We start from the raw sequence: 19345 nt of genomic DNA on the forward strand, positions 1-19345 counted from the left end.
GGTGGAGTGTTGCAGTGATGGTTGTACTTCTGCAAGTTTCTCTCATCTCCACATATGATTTCTGGAGCTCAACCAGAGTGACCATCGGGTTCTTGGTTACCTCTCTGACCAAGGCCCATCTCCCCAATTTCTCAGTTTGGCCAGACGACCAGCTCTATGAAGAGTCCAGTGCTGGGTTTCCCAAAAGCAACAGTCCTGGGTTTCCCAAAAACCCAGCCCTGGTTGTTCCAAACTTCTCCCATTTAAGATTTATGGAGGCCACTGTGCTCTCCCCAGATATGTACCTCAACACAACCCTGTCTCTGAGCTCTGCAGGCAGTTCCTTTGACCTCATGGCTTGGTTTTTGCTCTGATATGCATTTACAGCTGTGAGACCTTATATATACAAGTGTGTGCCTTTCCAAATAATGTCTATTCAAGTGAATTTTCCACAGGTGGACTCCAATCAAAGTTTCGAAAGTCATCTCAAAGATGATCCAGAGAAATGGGATGCACCTGAGCTAAATTTCAAGTGTCATAGCAAAGGGTCAGAAAACTTGTGACAATTTTATATTTCAGTTTTTACTTTTTAATACATTTGCAAAGATATCACTGTGGCAGGGCGGAGGGCGGGGCCGGGTCGTGATCCTACACATCCGGTCCCGTATTAGGCTAATCAAGCCTCTGAGGTATAAAGGTTGACTGCAGAGGATCGTGCGGGAGAGAGAGAGATCGTTAAAGGTCTGGTATTTGCTTTGTCATTATGGGGTATGTAGTGTAGATTGATGTGAAAAAAAAAATTAAATAAACATTTTAGCATAAAGCTGTAACATAACAAAATGTGAGGTGGTCTGAATATATCTGAATGAACTGCATACAGTACTGCCGCACACCAGAAAGTCCAAGACGGGCATGTCTGTAAACGATCTCTCTCCCCCGCACCATCTTCCGCAGTCAGCCTTTATCCCTTTCGGAGGCTTGATTAGCCTGATAAGGGACCGGGTGTGTAGAATCACGACCCGGCCCCGCCCTCCGCCCTGCCACACATGTTTAACAACGTAAAAATGTTTATGATTATCTAGTGTTATCATTAAGCACTTTTCCACCGTCGGGCCAAACGGTTCTGAGCATGGTGAGTAATAGTTCCAATATTATTTTCACTTGATCATGGTATGGTACGTTACCATTACAAACCATTTTCTGATCGGATTTTTCAGCGCTTACTCAGGACAGAGAACCATGCAGATGGAACGCATGTAGTGACATGGCAACGTATGACTGGTCACTTGCTCAGTCAGTCCATTGTAATTCTGATTTCGCTGAACCATAGTGGAAAAGGAAAGCTTAACAATGCCAACAAGTCTAGATCAGTATGGAATGGCATGGTTACGCAACAGTAACCATTCAGCCCAATCGTTGAAAAAACCTAATAGAGTCTAGTCAAAATATTGTAAAAAAAAATGGCAGCTTGACGGCAGAGTCTTAACTTCAGTGGATGCATAGCATACGTTCTACCAGTCGCTTTTGCTTGTTGGTTCGTTCCCTGGCAAAGTGTGTGTGAATACAGATGGTTGCTGATTGATGTGGAATACAACTGTTTGTAATAGACTTCTTCAGGTTGAATGCATGACACAGCCAACTAAATGTTCATAAGCACACGCACAGCTGAACTTGTCTCATCTCTGCATTTAATTTAAAATATATTTTGCAACACAGGTTGTTTACATAATAACAATTTTCTCTTTTGACCCATCTAATTAAAGCACACCAAAAATGTAGGTTGAGCTGCTCCTAACATAGAACTCAGCAGGAGAGACAGAGTGAAACAAATGGGTTTACATAGTTCTGAAATAAACAATGTTCTTGTCTTTAACTAAGTAATATCACACAAGCAAGTTGAGTGCTGTTGTAATGAAAATCAATACGGCTATGATTCGGCTGTATATGCACGAGCCCTCAGTTAATCATAGCCATGCTGATATTCTGTACAACAGCATGAATATGAGTGTGATATTATAATGTATAATTTAGGTTGATAAATTCTCTTTCTCTGAATTAATAAAATCGTTTTGTGTATTTTTAGCTACTGTAGATAACACAGAACTGTTTCACTTTATTGCTAATTGACTTCTATCATATTATCTAGTCTTTATCTAAGCTTTAAGATCGTGGTTATGGCTCTGCTGGAAAATATGTTTGAGGTCAGGGCACACTGCAACAAATGTGATTGTAACAAGGTTAAATTAAAAAAGAAATTAGAGAACCCTATTTCCATGAAAGGGCCCATGAAATCAGAATTTGAGTTTTGTGGATTTTAGCCCATGTCTGTTAGCTTTGAGGCCATCTATATGTTAGCATTCTCCTAAAAGTCGGCAAAAGGAATGTTTAGCAGATATCTGTAAACTAATTTTAAATGTATAGACTTTCTTCCGGAAAAATAAACCAAAATATTGATGACTGTTGATTTAACCTTAGTTTCATCAGTCCACAGAACATTTTCCCTGTAGTGTTGTGGAGTGTCAAGGTGGTCTTTGGCAAACTTCAGGCACGCGGCAATGTTTTTGTTGGAAAGCAGCAGCTTCTTTCGTGGTGTCCTGCCAATGACATCATACCTGTTTAATGCTTTCTGTATAGTAGACTCATGAACAGAGATGTTAACCAGATCTCAATCAGAATTCTGTGGTGTGCTCTTTGAGTCATCTTGGCTGGACGACCACTTCTAGGGAGAGCAGCAGAGTAATAGATTACGTAATAATAATAGAGCACAGCATTAAATTGTCTCCATTCATTGGCAGTTTGCCTAACTGTAGACAGATGAATATCTCTTCAAGATAACTTTGAAACTATTTCCAGCATTATGCAAAGCATATATAAATAAATAATTCTTGATCGTAGGTCTTCCGAGATTTCTTTTTTGCAAGGCATGGTCCATGTTAGCGGATACTTGTGTCTGAATGATGTATTCAATATGTTCAAGAACAATACAATAATTTGTGTGTTATTAGTTAAAACAGATTGTGTTTGTTCATTATTGTAACCAGATTTTAAGATCAATTTATACATGAATGCAGGTAATTCCAAAGGGTTCGCATACTTGCCTTCGCATTCTTGCCAATGTGTAATATATATATATATATAAATATGTGTGTGTGTGTGTGTTTGTTTTAGATTACAAATACTTTTTTTCTCTCTTTCTGTTGAGAATTATTTGTACACACATTCTGCCGCCATGCTCTCTGCGGTTGCTGTAAAAGCACTGGTGACATGTCTTATTTCAATTAGTTACACTACGGTCTATTCAAACCATATCTACTGAAAAAAGCTGAGATTCTAGATTTTGGATAAGAGTTTTGCATAAACCAATTTCCAAGTAGTTATACATGTACTGCGGGGCATTATTTACTGTAGCACGACAGCGCTGTTGAATGCTTGATTCTGATTGGTTGACAGACGTACTAAGGTGTTGATTATTTTTGGTAAATACATGGATGGAAAGTAGCTCTAGCTCTTGACCACATTATGGTTTCTAATGTTTGATTCGGTTACATCACTTACAATGCTTCAAGGGATCAGTAGTTCATTACCACATGAAATAATTCTTGTACCTTATTTTTTAAACTATTAATACTTTATTGCTTTAAATAAAAGTTTGTAGTGTTTTTATTCACATCTGAGCTGGTTGGCTTGGTTCATGGCTTAAAACTTCATGGCATTTTTTTTTTTTTATTATTATTTATCCCTATGGAGAAAATGAATGGGAAGATTATTCTAATTAAGACAACAACAAAAAACAGCCAGGCACTTCTGTGCCTTACAGCTGAGAGATAATGAGTGTGAATATTCTATTTATGTACAGTATGTCATTCTCCCCTGCAGTTATATTAAGATTGTAAAGCTCTGCTGTGAAGTAAAAGCCCTTTATATACAACTCCAATTCCGAAAAATTTGGGACAGTATGAAAAATGCATAATGAGTGATTTGTAAATTATATTCACCTTTTGCTGTATCGAGAGCACTGTAACTACACATTATATTATGTTTTTCCTTATGAATTTCCTTGTTTTTTTTTTTTATTTACATTAATTTCAAATCAGATGATTGCAAAAATTTGAGACAGTCCGGTGTTTACCACTGTGAAACATCACCATTTCTTCTAATAACCCTTTTTAAGCATTTGGGCACTGAAAGCACAAGTTTAAGTTTAGAAAGTGTAGGTTACTGTTGTAACCTCTGTTCCCTGATGGAGGGAACAAGACGTTGTGTTGAAGAAGCGACACTAGGGGTCTCTCTTGAGAGTCTCGTGCATCTCTTGAGAAAAGGCCAATGAGAAATTGGCAGACAGAATTTGCACGTCCCTCCCCCGGACATACGGGTATAAAGGGAGGGAATCATGCGTCTGTCCATTCAGCACCGAGAATGAGGTTCGGTCATAACAGTGGCTTGGTTCAGTGTCGTGGTCAGGAGGACACAACGTCTCGTTCCCCCCATCAGGGAACAGAGGTTACAACAGTAAACTAGACGTTCCCCGTCAATCGCTCACTTTTCTTCTATGCCGAAGAAGCGACACTAGGGGTCCCTATTCAATCACGGCATATGCTGAACCATGCATGTGTGCTGCTGATGCAGGTGCAGGCATTTGCGTGCCAAAGCGACAGGCTGCGTCAGACTGTACGTACCCTTCCCGAATGCCCCATATAATCGTCATAAACTTTTAAGGTTCCCTGCACCCCGAAGGGGGGAACAAAGCAACATGCCAAGCATGGGAGCAGGCCGTGCCAGCCACGCCTTTTCTCTCTCTATGTTTCTCTGCTATCACACGCATCGGGGAAGGCGTTCTTTTCCAACTCCTATTCTTTCAGGGGGAAAAGACCCCGTGGAGACCACCACCTGCCCAGGCTGGGGGGAGGTAAAGAGTGGCGGAATACATCACATAGGTTTTCAGTCCCTGCTGCGAGGGAGGAGTTGCTACAAACAAGGCGACAGGGGGCAGCAGGGACTTCCCAATGGAGCCCATAGGGGGACCATACCATGAAAAATACACACAGGGTGATTAATTCGAGGACCAGAGGACTAGGTAGAAGTCATCCAGGGAGCCGAGTTAGTGGGATCTCCTGGGGATAAGAGCGCACATGATTGCCTCAGTGGAGGGGAAAGGTGCTAGGTGCAAGCGGTACACCCGGTCAGTTTTTCTTCGTTACTGAGTTCTACCGGCTCGGACCTGAGAAAACATGGAACAAGACCGACTCAACCCTGAGATTGTAAAATGCGATGGCATCAACAAACAAGTGGGAAAGCCTCTATTTGGAGACAGCATTCCCTTTCCACTGTCCACCAAAGCAGACAAAGAGCTGCTCAGAACATCTAAAGCTCTGTGTGTGGTCCACATAAAAGGCTGGGTTTGCCTCCTCCTGGGGCAGCGCTTTCAGGTTCATTACTTGGTCCCTGAAGAGGGTCGTAGGAACCTTGGGCACTTAGCCAAGTCGCGGACTTAGGACCACACGATCAGGAGGATGTCTTCAAGGAGAGGGCTTTGAGCTCGACAGATTCTAGCGGCTCGAAGGGGGGGTCTCTGATGGCCCGAGAGGACCACTGAGAGATCCCTGGAGGGGAACAGGCTTGGCCGGAGAGGGTTCAACCTCCAGTTGGAACCTGATAATCAAGTCGTGCTTAACCAAGGACTTGCCGTCCAATGCTTCATGGTGGGCCGCGATAGCGGCTACATACATCTTCAATTTACAAGCAAGTGCCACTTTAGGGCATAAAGTTGCCTGGTAGAAGGAGCTCTGGCTTGGTTGATCGAGTCTATGACAGCAGGTGTTAGGCCACTTAGATCTTCTGCATCTCATCCAGGGGCCAGATGAGGAGGTTTCAGAGGTCCAGGCGCGAATGCCAGAGGGTGCCCCATCCCTGAGAAAGAAGGTCCTTCCTTAGGGGAATTCACCAGGGATGGGCAGTCGCAAGGAGCGTGAGATCCGAGAAGGAGACCACCAGAGTGACTTGTCCCTCATCCTCCCTGACCATGCACAGCACCCATGCAAGTAGTCTCATTGGGGGAAATGCATACTTGCGCAGCCCCCGGGGCCAGCTGGGTAACAGCGGGTCTGTCCCGAGGGGAGCCTCCGTTAGGGAGTACCAGAGCGGGCAATGGGAGGTCTCTTGGGAAGTGAACAGGTCTATCATATGTGCTTTGCTGAACCGCTCCTATATCAGCTGGACCACCTGGGGGTGGAGCCTCCACTCTCTGCTGAGTGTACCTTGTCACGACATCGTTTCCGCTGCCATGTTGAGATGTGGATGTGAGTGGCGAACAGCGACCATGGCGGTGCTGTCTGAAATGATCAAGACGTGCTTGCCCCGACTCAGCAGGAGAAACCTCTGCAGGGCAAGGAATACAGCCAGCAACTCTAGGCAGTTGATGTGCCAACGCAGCGGTGGCCCGCTCCAGGAGCCAGCGGCTGCATGCCCTTTACACACAGCGCCCAAAGCCTGTTTGGAGGCATCTGTGGTGACCAGAACGCATTGGGACACCTGCTGTAGGGGGACTCCTGTCCACAGAAAACAGAGGTCTGTCCAGGGGTTGAAAGTCTGCCGGCAGGCGGGGGTGATGAACACACGGTGCATGCCGTGGTGCCATGCCCATCTCGGAACTCAAGTCTAGAGCCAGTACTGAAGCACTCTCATATGCATCAACCCCAGTGGTGCAACTGCTGCGGAGGATGCCATATGCCCCAGGGGCCTCTGGAATTGTTTTAGAGGAACCGCTGTGCATGGCTTGAAAAAGGTGAGGCATTTCAGCCCTAACTGCGCATGCTTGTTGTTGAGGCGTGCTGTGATTGAGACTGAGTCTAAAAGAGAAAAGAGATGCTCTGAACCTGGGCGAGCTTGCTCTTTTCCCAGTTGACCTGAAGCCCTAGATGGCTGAGGTGCCTGAGCACCTGGTCCCTGTGGGTGCACAGTAACTCTCGAGAGTGGGCTAGGATGAGCCAGTCGTTGAGGTAATTGAGTATGCGGATGCCCACTTCCCTTAGCAGGGCGAGGGCCGCCTCTGCAACCTTCGCGAAGACGCGAGAGGACAGGAACTTGCGAAGGGGAGGACCTTGAACTGATACGCCTGGTCGTTGAACGCGAACCGTAGGAAGGGTCGATGTCGAAGCAAGATAGAGACGCGGAAGTACACGTCATTCAGGTCTACCGCTGCCAACCAATCTTGATGCTGGGCACAAGTCAGAATGTGTCTTTGCGTGAGCATTTTGAACGGGAGTTTGTGCATGGCCCGGTTGAAAACTAGCAAGTCCAAGATTGGTCGAAAGCCTCCGCCGTTCTTGGGTACGATGAAGGGCTGTAGAAACCCTTCTTCATTTCTGCTGGAATAACAGGCTCTATCGCATCTTTGAGTAAAAGGGTTGCAATCTCCGCACGCAGGATGTTGGCATCTTCGCCATGCACTGAGGTAAAGCAGACGTCACAGTCACTTACTGTATCGCATAGCCGAGTCGGATGGTCCTGGCCAACCAGTGCGATGGGTTGGGAAGTGGGAGACATGTGTCCAAGCTCCGGGCGAGGAGCACTAGGGGGACGATCATTTTCGACGTACCTGGCGAGGCTTCGCAGCGGGGCGGGGAAGGTAGTGTGGCGTCGGAAGGCAAAAGCGTGTCTCGAGGCTCTGGTGACTCAAAGCACTTACCTACCTCCGCACACCCGGCAGGGGGCAGGTTAGAGACTAAGGAGGTCCCATGTAGGCGTCCTCTGAACTCGACTTCTAAAGTATGGCACCGGGTTGCCATGAGAATGGTATTTGCGGGCCAGGTGACCCAGGGAAAGAGGAAATTGCTCTATTATTGAAAATGTGGGTACCGCAGCCCAAAGGGGGTAAAATGGGTACACAGTTCCACTGTTCTGCCTTCCATCTAAGATGAGACTGAGCCCAGAGAAGTCAGCAGTGCTTCTGGAAGTGTTGATGAAGGGCTTCTGCTTTGCATAGTAAAGTTTTTACTTGCGTCTGTGGATGCAGCAGCGAGTGGGGTTGACAAACAAAGGTTTTCTTTAAAGTAATCCCAAACCCATGTTCATGATATCCATTACATGAATGATGTTTTTAAGACAGTGATATCTGAGGGATCAGAGATCACGCGCATTCAGAAAGGGTTTTCGTCTTGCCCATTACACACTGAGATTTGTCCAGATTCCTTCAATCTTTTAACTATATTGTGCACTGTAGAGGGTGAAAGCCCAAAATTCTTCCAATTTGTCTTTGGGGAACATTTGTCTCTTTTCTACCATTGGGCCGACTGGTTCTGAGCATGGTGAGGAATGATTACAGTAGCTTTTCCACCTGGGCACAATTCGGCACGGCACAATTAGAAAACTGTTCTCATACTGGAATCCTCAGCACATTTAGACAACCGTGCTCAATCTGGTGGAATACACATGACTGGTCAATTGTCAGTGGCCAAGGTTACTAGTTTTTTCTCTGTAGCTGACCAAGCGCACTATTTGGGCAAAGTAAACACACTTCTCATGCGGTCCTAAAACTCTTGCGTTACCAAGGTAATGGCTTACGCATTTCTTGTGTACATTCAAAGTCTGTTTTCAGCACCACATGGAAAAAAAAATCCATAACATTTCCGGCTGGCCCAGATCGGCAAAGAATAGAACGGTTTCACAACAAGAACAGTTCGGCCCGATGGTGGCAAAGAGGCTATTGTTCTCAAAGTGCTGGATTGTTTGCTGAAGCATCTAGTCTTGAATGATCCTTGCTCTTGAAGAACTAGGCTGTTTTTAGAGGCTTCTTATACAGTGTACAGTGCTATGACACAATTGCCTCACCTGTTTAACATCTTCTGTTTCACATCGCCTTGTTATTTCATCTTGTCAAATTGTTACTAGCCTTAAATTGCCCCTGTCTCAACTTTTTTGGAGCATGTTGCAGTCATCTGATTAGAAATGTCTGTACATTAAAAAAAAAAATGAAATTCACAAGAAAATACACCATATAATGTTTAGATGCATTTCTTTCAATATAGCAAAGGGTGAATATCATTTACAAATCACTCCTTTTTGTTTTTATTAGCATTTTTCATACTGTCCCAACTTTTGGGGAATTGGGGTTGTAGTAATGTGTTATGGACCCTCTCCATCAGAATGACATGCTTGTCATCGCAAAGCATAAATGTGTAAGCCCTTCTCAAGTGCTCAACACCTCTTGTTAGGTGTCTTGTTAGGCATTCAGATGTCACTCTCAATATCGTCACAACTGACTCTGTGAGTGACCCAGCTGTCACAGCACTGCTAGGTACCCACACGTCTAATGTAAGTGTCTGAACAAAGGCAGGACTGGGAGAGTTAGGCGGGTATGGAAAAATGTGGGCGTGTGGAGGGATGGGGTTGTGTACAGTGCTGTCGACAGAAACTATGGGCCGAGTAAACATACTCACATCTGGCTTTTGTTCCTCTTTATTCCCAAGGCATGCTGAAACTTCTGTTACTGTGCCTGCATTCTTTAAGAAATGCTAAAGGCTTAAGGAAGGAAATATGCATGTTTTCTGAGAAGTATGTAGCATGATGCAGCAATGGAAATCAGATGGAACTGAAGTGTGCTCTGACAAAACGTGATAATTAAAAAGAGGTTTTATACACTACGTTAAAATAGAGATAGATGCAATTAAATACTAACATACAGAAAAGGAGCATCAAAGCAGCATGTTTATTGCATTTATTTAAAGACCCACAGACACACTACACTAACACATACCCCTAAACCTAACGCTAACCTTCCCTTACTAAAATGAATCATGGTTTTACCAGAGTAACCAGAGTATCACCATGGAATTTTGTAGTAAAATCATAGTAACCATAAAATTAAACATGATTGCTATATAAACACTAAATGAAGGAAGTAAAACCATGTTTAATTACATAAAAAATATGGCGTCTGGTTACCACAATATTACTATAGTAAAACCATGGTTAATTTTAACTGGATAGAACTTCTCTCATCTCCCCAACCTTCACCGTGACCAAATCACTGTAATGAAATTATTATCGAAGAATGAAAATGTGTGATGTAATTTAGAACAAAATCTGGTCAAAAAGGTGTTTTTGTGTCCGTTTCGTTGGTTTGAAACAGCTCTTCTGGGTGAACATTTAGGAAAACTTCTAACAGGCTGTTAAACACCTTCTTGATGCCATTGGTCCTCGTCATCAGTAGGTGTGACCTGAAGCTCTACCTATTACTTTGATTACATTTTTCAGTCAGTATTGAACATGAACACACTGGCAGGTGGTGTTATTAGTGAGCTGGTGCAAATGTACCTACATCAGTACGATCGTATGTGTAGATACATTTTCCAAGAACACGTCATGATATTTTGTGTGTGTGTGTTTGATTAGTCTATTAAAGGAATACAATCTACTCAAATGCTCATTCACTCACTGGCAGCTTCAATGACCAGTACTGTACCAAACATATGAGTTTCATATGCAACAGTGAAGGGAAGACTCTAAGATGTTGGCATTTTTGGCAGACTTTTAAAGAAAAAGCCACATCTGAATCTGACAAATACAAATAAAGGGGAAGAATATGCAAAAGAACTTAAAAGATTGAGTGGTAAATAAAAGAAAATGGTATTATGGATGGATGAGTCAAAGTTTGATGTGTTGAGCTGTTGTTAGAAAAGCTTGGTTGGGAAATCTTGTTAGAAGTGCTCTACAAGCCAATGATATCTTTGGGAAGTGCTGCAGAAAGCACGGGATGAAACTTCACCTGAAGATTCACCTAGAATGCCAAACCCCTAATCCTAATTATTAAACTTCACCATGTAACTCATCCCACACAGTTTATGCAATGGACATGAGTTAACCCTGAAATCATGCGGCTTGTTGAGGAGCATGTGCTATCACTTTTCAAAGCAGTCAGACTTGATTTTCTTCTTCCATATACATTAAAGGAGCTATATCTATTGAGGTGTTAAGTACAGACAAGTACAACTCACATTTTCTGAAGAAAATGTGAAAATATAGTTCTTATTCTAGTAAACGGCAAAATGGTGATTTAAAAACCATGATGACCAGTCATGGCATCAATACATGTACACCTTATACACTCATATACTGTACATACAGTGGGGTCCAAAGGTCTGAAACTACATTGAACATATAGAATTCAAGATCATATTTAAAAATTAAAAATTAAAATAAAAGAGAATCTCAAGATTTTGCACTATTTATAGATCACTTGTTAATGCAAATTTGTGACATTGACCTTGTTAAAGCAATAGTTCACACACAAAAAAAAATTCTGTCATCATTAACTTACCCCCATGCATCCCAAACTTGTATTTTATCTTCTGCAGAACACATACAAAGATTTTTTTGAAGAACATATTAAGTGTTTTTGCTCATACAATGTAAGTCAATGGGGCTTTCAAAACTTTCAAGCTCCAAATAGGACATAAAACCAGCATAAAAGTAATCCATACAACTACAGTGTTTTAATCCAAATCTTCTGAAGTGATACGGTCACTCTGGGTGAGAAACTTTTTTTACTGATTGGATTGCCATCTGATTGAATAAGCATATTCCATTTACACTTGGCCACATCAATGTGTCTCACTTACGTGATTATGGTAATGCAATGAAGCGATTTGAAAAATAATTTATTATTTGATTCCAAGTGACTTTGCCCTGTAAGTGCATATCTGTGTGAGTGCACGCACTGTATTTTTGCCCTCTGGGCATGTCACAGTTAAGACGTCCATGATCATTAGCTGCGCTCGTTGACTATGTTTACATGGACACCCAAAAGTGAAAGCAGCATTCCAGTTTACATACATACATAAGCGGCGTACTCTTTACTTCCGTAAACATGCACCTCAGTCAGTAAGCAGCTTCTTCCACAGCAATATCATTTCCCTGCGACACTTGTGTAAATAACAAATATGGGATCCGAGGAAGACTTCACTATTTCCTTCTCCGTTGGGTCACTTTATTTCCAGATATTCCAGAGTTGTTGCTGTTTTTTTCCTTAGCTTTCTAAGGAAACCTGCAGTGGAATTGCACTGCAATAGTGGGTTTTCCCTCTTACATAAAAGGGATTCGCCCAATGAACAAGTGCATATACACAAACGTGAGTGACCATCAATATTTTATATTGGTGTGTATAAATGGCTAAAGTTTATAGTGTATTTGCTTGTCTTACTGTACACCCAGAAAAGCTGAATTATTGTCACTGTGTTGACTTGTTGTTGGGCTCCTATGAGCCCAACAATGATCCTATGATGCTTGTTATCCGGTCTGTTCAAGCACATGAGCACTCTTCAAAATCTCCAGGAAAAACCTGGATGTGTTAACCGCTTCCTCTTACTGAAATGGCGTAAGGAAATAGGCTTTCTTGTTTATGTGACATTTCAAATGCCACTTACTGCAAAAACCTTGGAATAATCTGTTTTCTTAAGTGCATGTAAACATGATTTATATCCAGCTTTATGGTGAATAAGGACTGAAATTTGTATAAGTTTCTCACCAAAAAGCAACAGCATCCCTTATAGATTCAACCACTCGAGTTGCATGGATACGTTTATGCTGCTTTATGTCCTTTTTGGAGCTTGGAAGTGCTGGACCCCATTGCTTTACATTGTAGACAAAAACATGTCATACATTCTTCAAAAAATCTTTGCTTGTGTTCCACAGATGAAAGAAAGTTATATGGGTTTATTACGGCATGAGGGTGAGTACATGATGAGAGAATTTTCATTTTTATGTACTGTAAATTATTCCTTTAATTCCTTCTAAATACTTTCTAATAATTCTGGAAATATGAAAGTCATGTTAATTTTTAGTTCAACTTTTCATTCAAATTGTTAATAATAAATAAATAAAATGATTTATACAAACATTTGTTGTGAAATAAAATGCATTTATTTAGAAAATTGGTCTCAGACCTACACAAACACACATACACAGATCTCTGAGAATGTCCTTTAACCATCGTAATTGACTTGCTGATGTACTTGAGCTACAGCTTCCGGCAGGAAGGATGCTGCTGCGTTCTGTGGAACACACACAGATATGGACACACACATACACACCTTCCAAAACAAACCCCTCTTTCATGCTGCAATACCTTACTCTGAAACTGCTCACAATTCTTCTTTTGATCTCTGAACATATTTCTACACATTGGAAGTTTGAACAAAGCTAGTTTACTTCAGTAGCCTGAACGTGCAAATCTTTATGTTTCAAATATTTTTATGCTACTTAATAAGTATTCAATCTTTTTATTTTCAAGTCTTAATTATAAATATTACTCAAAGGGTGTCTGTACATGTCTGTGCACGTGTATTTCTATATATGGCCCTTTCAAGTATTTACCATTGTCTGGTTAAATGTTGTGTGTGTGGATACGTTTTTGACCTGGATTACCTGGATCATGTTATTAAAACAAAAGAAGCCAATGAAAAGTCTCTACCATGCTAGAAAAACAAGTGTGTGTGTGTGTGTGTGTGTGTGTGTGTGTGTGTGTGTGTGTGTGTGTGTGTGTGTGTGTGTGTGTGTTTTTAAAATGGATTAAGTTGAGACAAACTGCAGGGTTTTATGTAGAGCCCAAGCTATTTTTAGATTGCCAGGGGCCTTCTTTACCTTAACTTATAGCTATGCTCATGCTGTATCAGATGAGCATGGGAACTCTATTAGCATGCAAATTGGAAAACAGGGAGGAATGTTTTGCTCTCAGATTAGCCATCCCCCACTGTATATGACAGTGTAATACTCCTTATCACAACACTGAAGGGGAAAGAAAGTGAGAGAGAGAGAGAGAGAGCGAGAGAGAGAGAGAGAGAGAGAGAGAGAGAGAGAGAGAGAGAGAGAGAGGGAAGTGAGGCAAGCAAATAAGAACTGATGGCTTCAGAGGACTTCCTGTTGGAAATAAACATGAAATCAAAATTGACCCTTTACCTTTTAAAAACATATTCCTGATTTATTGAGCATTTTTTGCCAGTGCATATTATTCAAAAGAAAAAACATTGCTTGTCTTCATAACTTGCTCCACTTCTGAAATAATATGGGAAGTACAAATTACTAGGATATTGGTCTTAGCGGACCAGATCTACGCTGCTGCTGCAGAGCAAGTATGGAGACTTGCTACTGCTAGAATGCACACTGACATACTGAATTAAGCATGTGGACATACTGCTGCACAATTAGACAAATACAAGACATGCTGTACTGAGCATGTAGGACAGGGTTCCATAATAGTCAGCATGCGGGCCACATCTTGCCAAATGTTTGGCCCGTGCTAAAGCCCAAAGTATACTTTGGTCAGACGCTGAGTGTCTGCGTACAGGGCACGTGACACAAATTTTGTCATTAGCAGAGTGCACGAGCCTGATTCTTTTAACAATGCATCTTTGAACGTGCAGAATGTGTATGTGTATGGAATTATTTGCACTAAATAGTGTGTCCACAAGGCGGTAACACTCACCTTTGAGACGTTGCTTTAATGAAGAAGAGCTAGAGGATGCAATCGCTGGTAAAACAACAGGAGACGAAGTTGGAAACAACAACAACAACAGTGGATGTGCACGTCACGAAAGCGAGTGTAAGCAGGTCAGGACATACTTGCATTTGTATATTGAGTCTGAAGGAATATAAATACATCTTTGTGTCAAAACTACTTTGTGTCGTAGCGTGCATGCGCCGAACGCCTGTCTATGCGCACAGTCAGATGAAGTCGTAGGCTACTTTGAAAGGTGAGCTTTCAGATGTATTCAGACACTCAGTGTTTGTGTCAAAACTGGAGTATACTTTGGGTTTTAAGCTGTAGAAAATGCTAATAGGTCTAATAATTTAATCTGCAATTAGGGAGGAGTGCAGGGAGGAGATCCCATTTGGAGAGGAGCTAGAACAGTTGACTTGCATGGAAGACATGGAGATCCAGATTGTTCATTTAAGTCGTTTTGTTGTTGTTTGTTAATTTTTAAAGCCAAAGTTGTGTATTTGCACAAAACTACTTGGCTTTGTGTTGTTGAAGGAATTTGGCCCTTGGTGAAAACTCATTGGGGAATCCTGGTGAAAGACATACTGCTGCACAATTAGACATAAGTACAATCCCCAACAAAGCAGGAAAGCTGCACAAACACATAACACAAAACACAACACACAACCTACCAAACAAGAAGATCTATCACCAATACTTGTGTACTGCTACTGCGCCGAAGAGCTGTGTGCACTGAATGTATACTAGCTAGGGGTGCCTTGGCCTGCTTGGTTGAATGGCATTACGTTAATCAACTAAATCTCTATGTGTGCCTGTGCCTGCTTAGCTGAAGGGCTTAAACAGTTAGTGACCTGACTCATAATGCTTATCTGGACCAGGAAAGCCCAGAGCTTATTAAACTAGTGACTTAGCCTAGCTATGTGTGGATTTATTTAAACCAATGTCCTAAGATAGTGATGTGTGCCAGTGCCTGATTTGGCTACGGCTTACCTTGATAAAAACACACTTCTATATGTCATGGCCAAGGCTTTACTGTGCAAGCTGATAGAAGAAAAAGCCCCTGCAACCACCTGAGCAAATAGCATTTTCAGAGAAAACTCTCACAGCACCCTGCAGTAAAACTGTCTTGCAAACTGAGCAAATTTAAATGTTAGGCAAAAAGAGAATATGCAAGTTGATTTGCTACCCGTTTACATGACAAAGGACCAATCAGCTTACACCAGGTGAGGTGATTGGCTTGACATATCACATGCAACTTGTTATTTATCAGCTTGCACCATTAAGAGTTGCATGCCTGAATTTTTTTACAACAGGTCTATGGATAGTTTTCCCTCTTAAACCTGTCACAAAACACCATATATAGGCTATCGTTATATGTACTGTAATTCAGAAAATAGATGAATTTAATAATGCCTCCATACAAGTAAAACAAACAGCCCCAAACTGTCACACATACTGAAATGTTTCATTTGCATTTTATTTTTATAGAAAAGTAAGAAACACATTTAATCACAAAGGTTAATGCTACTTGTATAGTTCATGGGGAATTAAATTAATGCATGAAAGTCAGCAATAAAGAGTAACATTTATACAGGATGTGACTTGTGCTCTGCTTGTTGCTGGCTACATTTACATTAGTATTTAATCTGTAAATATGTCTAATAACACTCACACTGCTAGAGTCCTGTCCAGATCAGTCATGATTAATTCTGCATTATGCAACAGTTTTAGCATGATATCTAGGACTCACTGGTTGTAACACAAAATCCTAATGCTCATATTCTGAAAGAGTGTTTAAAACATCAGATGAAAGAGTCCCTTAAAACATTCTTTCTTTCTTGCTGATATTCCATTGAAGATTTCAGTTCAAGTTCAATGATTTTCATTATCAGGCTGTGACAGAGATTTTACGCAAATAGTTGTGCAAATATATGATTAACATTGCTTAAACTTACAACTGGATTTTAAGTATCTAATTTGTATAATCTAATCTTTATCTTCATTCACTTTCATGTCCCAGGGGTTTTATTTGTTTTATTAAAAGTTACAGATTTCAATTTTATTATAATTATTTATTATTTATTATTTATTTTATGTGATGGTCACATTTAAACTGAATTAGAAATTTCATAATTTATTTTTGGTATTTGCCAAATGCCTTTTATGTGCAGATTTGACAGTTTTAGCCTTGTCCCAGACCCAGACTTTCAAAATTAAACGATGAAAATGCAAACGAGTTTAGAATTATGATAATCTAAACACAAAGTGAAATAAACAAATTTCAATATGTAATGTGTGAAAATGATTTCTATAAATTTTTCATGAAATTACGACTGTCCCACGTAATTTCCACCACACCAAACAATTTTGACCCTAATAAAGTTTTTTTTTTTTTTTTTCAAAGGTTGGTGTTAACCAAGTTGACTGTAATTACCAGTTTGTAACCTAAAAAAAGTCTTAAACCACTTAAACCTGCCCCCCAACCCCCCACCCCCAAACACACACTATATATATATATATATATATATATATATATATATATATATATATATATACAGTACTGTGCAAAAGTCTTAAGCACATAAGATGTTTCACAAAATAAATGTTCTTGTGTGTGTGTTTGTGTGTGTGTGTGTGAAAAGAGAGAGTGTGTGTGTGTGTGTGTGTGTGTGTATGTGTGAGCGTGTATTTATCACTTTGTGGGGACCAAATGTCCCCATAAGGATAGTAAAACCCGAAATTTTTGACCTTGTGGGGACATTTTGTCGGTCCCCATGAGGAAAACAGCTTATATATCATACTAAATGATGTTTTTTGAAAATGTAAAAATGCAGAATGTTTTCTGTGAGGGTTAGGTTTAGGGGTAGGGTTAGGTTTAGGGGATAGAATATAAAGTTTGTACAGTATAAAAACCATTATGTCTATGGAAAGTCCCCATAAAACATGGAAACACAACATGTGTGTGTGTGTGTGTGTGTGTGTGTGTGTGTGTGTGTGTGTGTGTGTGTGTGTGTGTGTGTGTGTGTGTGTGTGTGTGTAAAGAGAGTGTGTGTGTGTGTGTGTGTGTGTGTGTGTGTGTGTGTGTGTGTGTGTGTGTGTGTGTGTGTGTGTGTGCAGCAAATACTGTACATTTACATATGCAGTTTCACTCTTGGTCACCAGATCATAAAGGGACAGCAGCTGCAGACCTCAACCCCCCATAACCGATTCCCTCGTCTCACTGGTCCACAGGTTCCTCATAGCTATTTAAAAGAGACTAATTGAAAACACTCTTCTGTGTGAACGGATGTGGGCATGGATCCAGGACGTTTTCCTTAAATTCCTTCACTGGAGACAGAACCAGATGAGCCTAGAACTGAAACCAGATGGCCATAGAAGAAGAGGGACATTTTAGGGCGAGGAACAGGCCAGGTATAGGTTGTTACTACACTTACATTACATTCAGAGGGTCACAGATGTGAAGTAATTGTCCATTTTTTGCAGGAATATAAACATTAGTGGGAGAAACCCTCCGATATTCTGCCAAGAAATTACAAGTAAAATAAAAGCCAGTTTAATAATAAAAATACAAATTTTAAAAACGCTCTGACGCCATATTTCCACTATAAGGAGATCCAAAAAAAAAAAAAAAAGAAATCTACATTCCAACATGTCAGAATAAATCCTGTATTCTTGTGATCAGGGCCACATTAATGTACCTCTCATGAATGTCCACAGGGCGATAGGGTGGTGAATGCCCCATTCCCCCAGGCACGGGCCCCGGGGGTTTAAGCCCAGGTTAGCCTGTGCGTTCATGTGGCCCTGCTTGTGATAATCCTTTCCAATTCATGGAGTGGTGGTGGTGTATGGTGTGGTGGTGGTGTAGTGGTCTAAACCACAGTACTGGTAAACTGGTTATCAGAAGGTTGTTGGTTCAAGCCCCAAAGCCACTCCTTGAGCAAGGCACTTAACTCCAGGTTGCTCTGGGGGGATTGTCCCTGTAAGAGGGGCTCTGTAAGTCGCTTTGGATAAAAGCGTCTGCCAAATGCATAAATGTAAATGTAAACACTGGGCAGTTCATAACATTTTTGGCAACTAATATTCATTTGACTAGAATGCAAAATATAATTACTGGATATTTTCCATTTTTGTCCATTAAAATTACAATGTGGAAACACTCTAAAATAACTTAAATTAATAAATCATTAACAAACATTCTTACATGGATCTCTGGAGTATTAGATTCTGATTGGTTTACTATGGCATTCTGCAGTGAAATAATGCAATATTAAAGCAATATCGCACAAGCAAGTTCTGTTGCTTTTGGACTACTCGTTCCATGTTCTGATAAATCTGATCTTAAACTTAGCACCAAATGTATTAAACACTCATTTCATTAAACATTAGTAATAAAAAGAAAAAGTCCTGCTCAAAATTCATTTTAAATGTATTCATTCAATGTTTCAGTCAAGCGACCTTCATCAGGCATTAATGTTTAATGTTAAATTTAGGCGCATAATCAGTCAATTATACACTAGTTACTGACGTTGGATGATTTTTCAAAAATGTAATCCATTAAAAGTAACGGTAATATCAGTATGCACTTTTTTAAAAGTCATTTTAAGTTGCTTGTAATCTGAGTACATAACACAGATTACATGTAAGCTGTTACTACCCAACACTGACAACAGCTCAATAATTAGCGAGATGTTGCTTATATACAACAGTTTCATAAAAAAAGAAGTGTAAAGCAGTTCAATGGAAAGGAGGAGGCGAGATCCGGCCTGGCGATATAAACAATATTTTAATGATTAACTTAAACAAAAGACAAACACACACACATGATGGACATGTCCGTAAACTATCTCTCTCTTGTCGCACCTCCATCCTCAATCG

Source organism: Xyrauchen texanus, chromosome 27 (assembly GCF_025860055.1).
Source record: "Xyrauchen texanus isolate HMW12.3.18 chromosome 27, RBS_HiC_50CHRs, whole genome shotgun sequence".
Taxonomy (NCBI): domain Eukaryota; kingdom Metazoa; phylum Chordata; class Actinopteri; order Cypriniformes; family Catostomidae; genus Xyrauchen; species Xyrauchen texanus.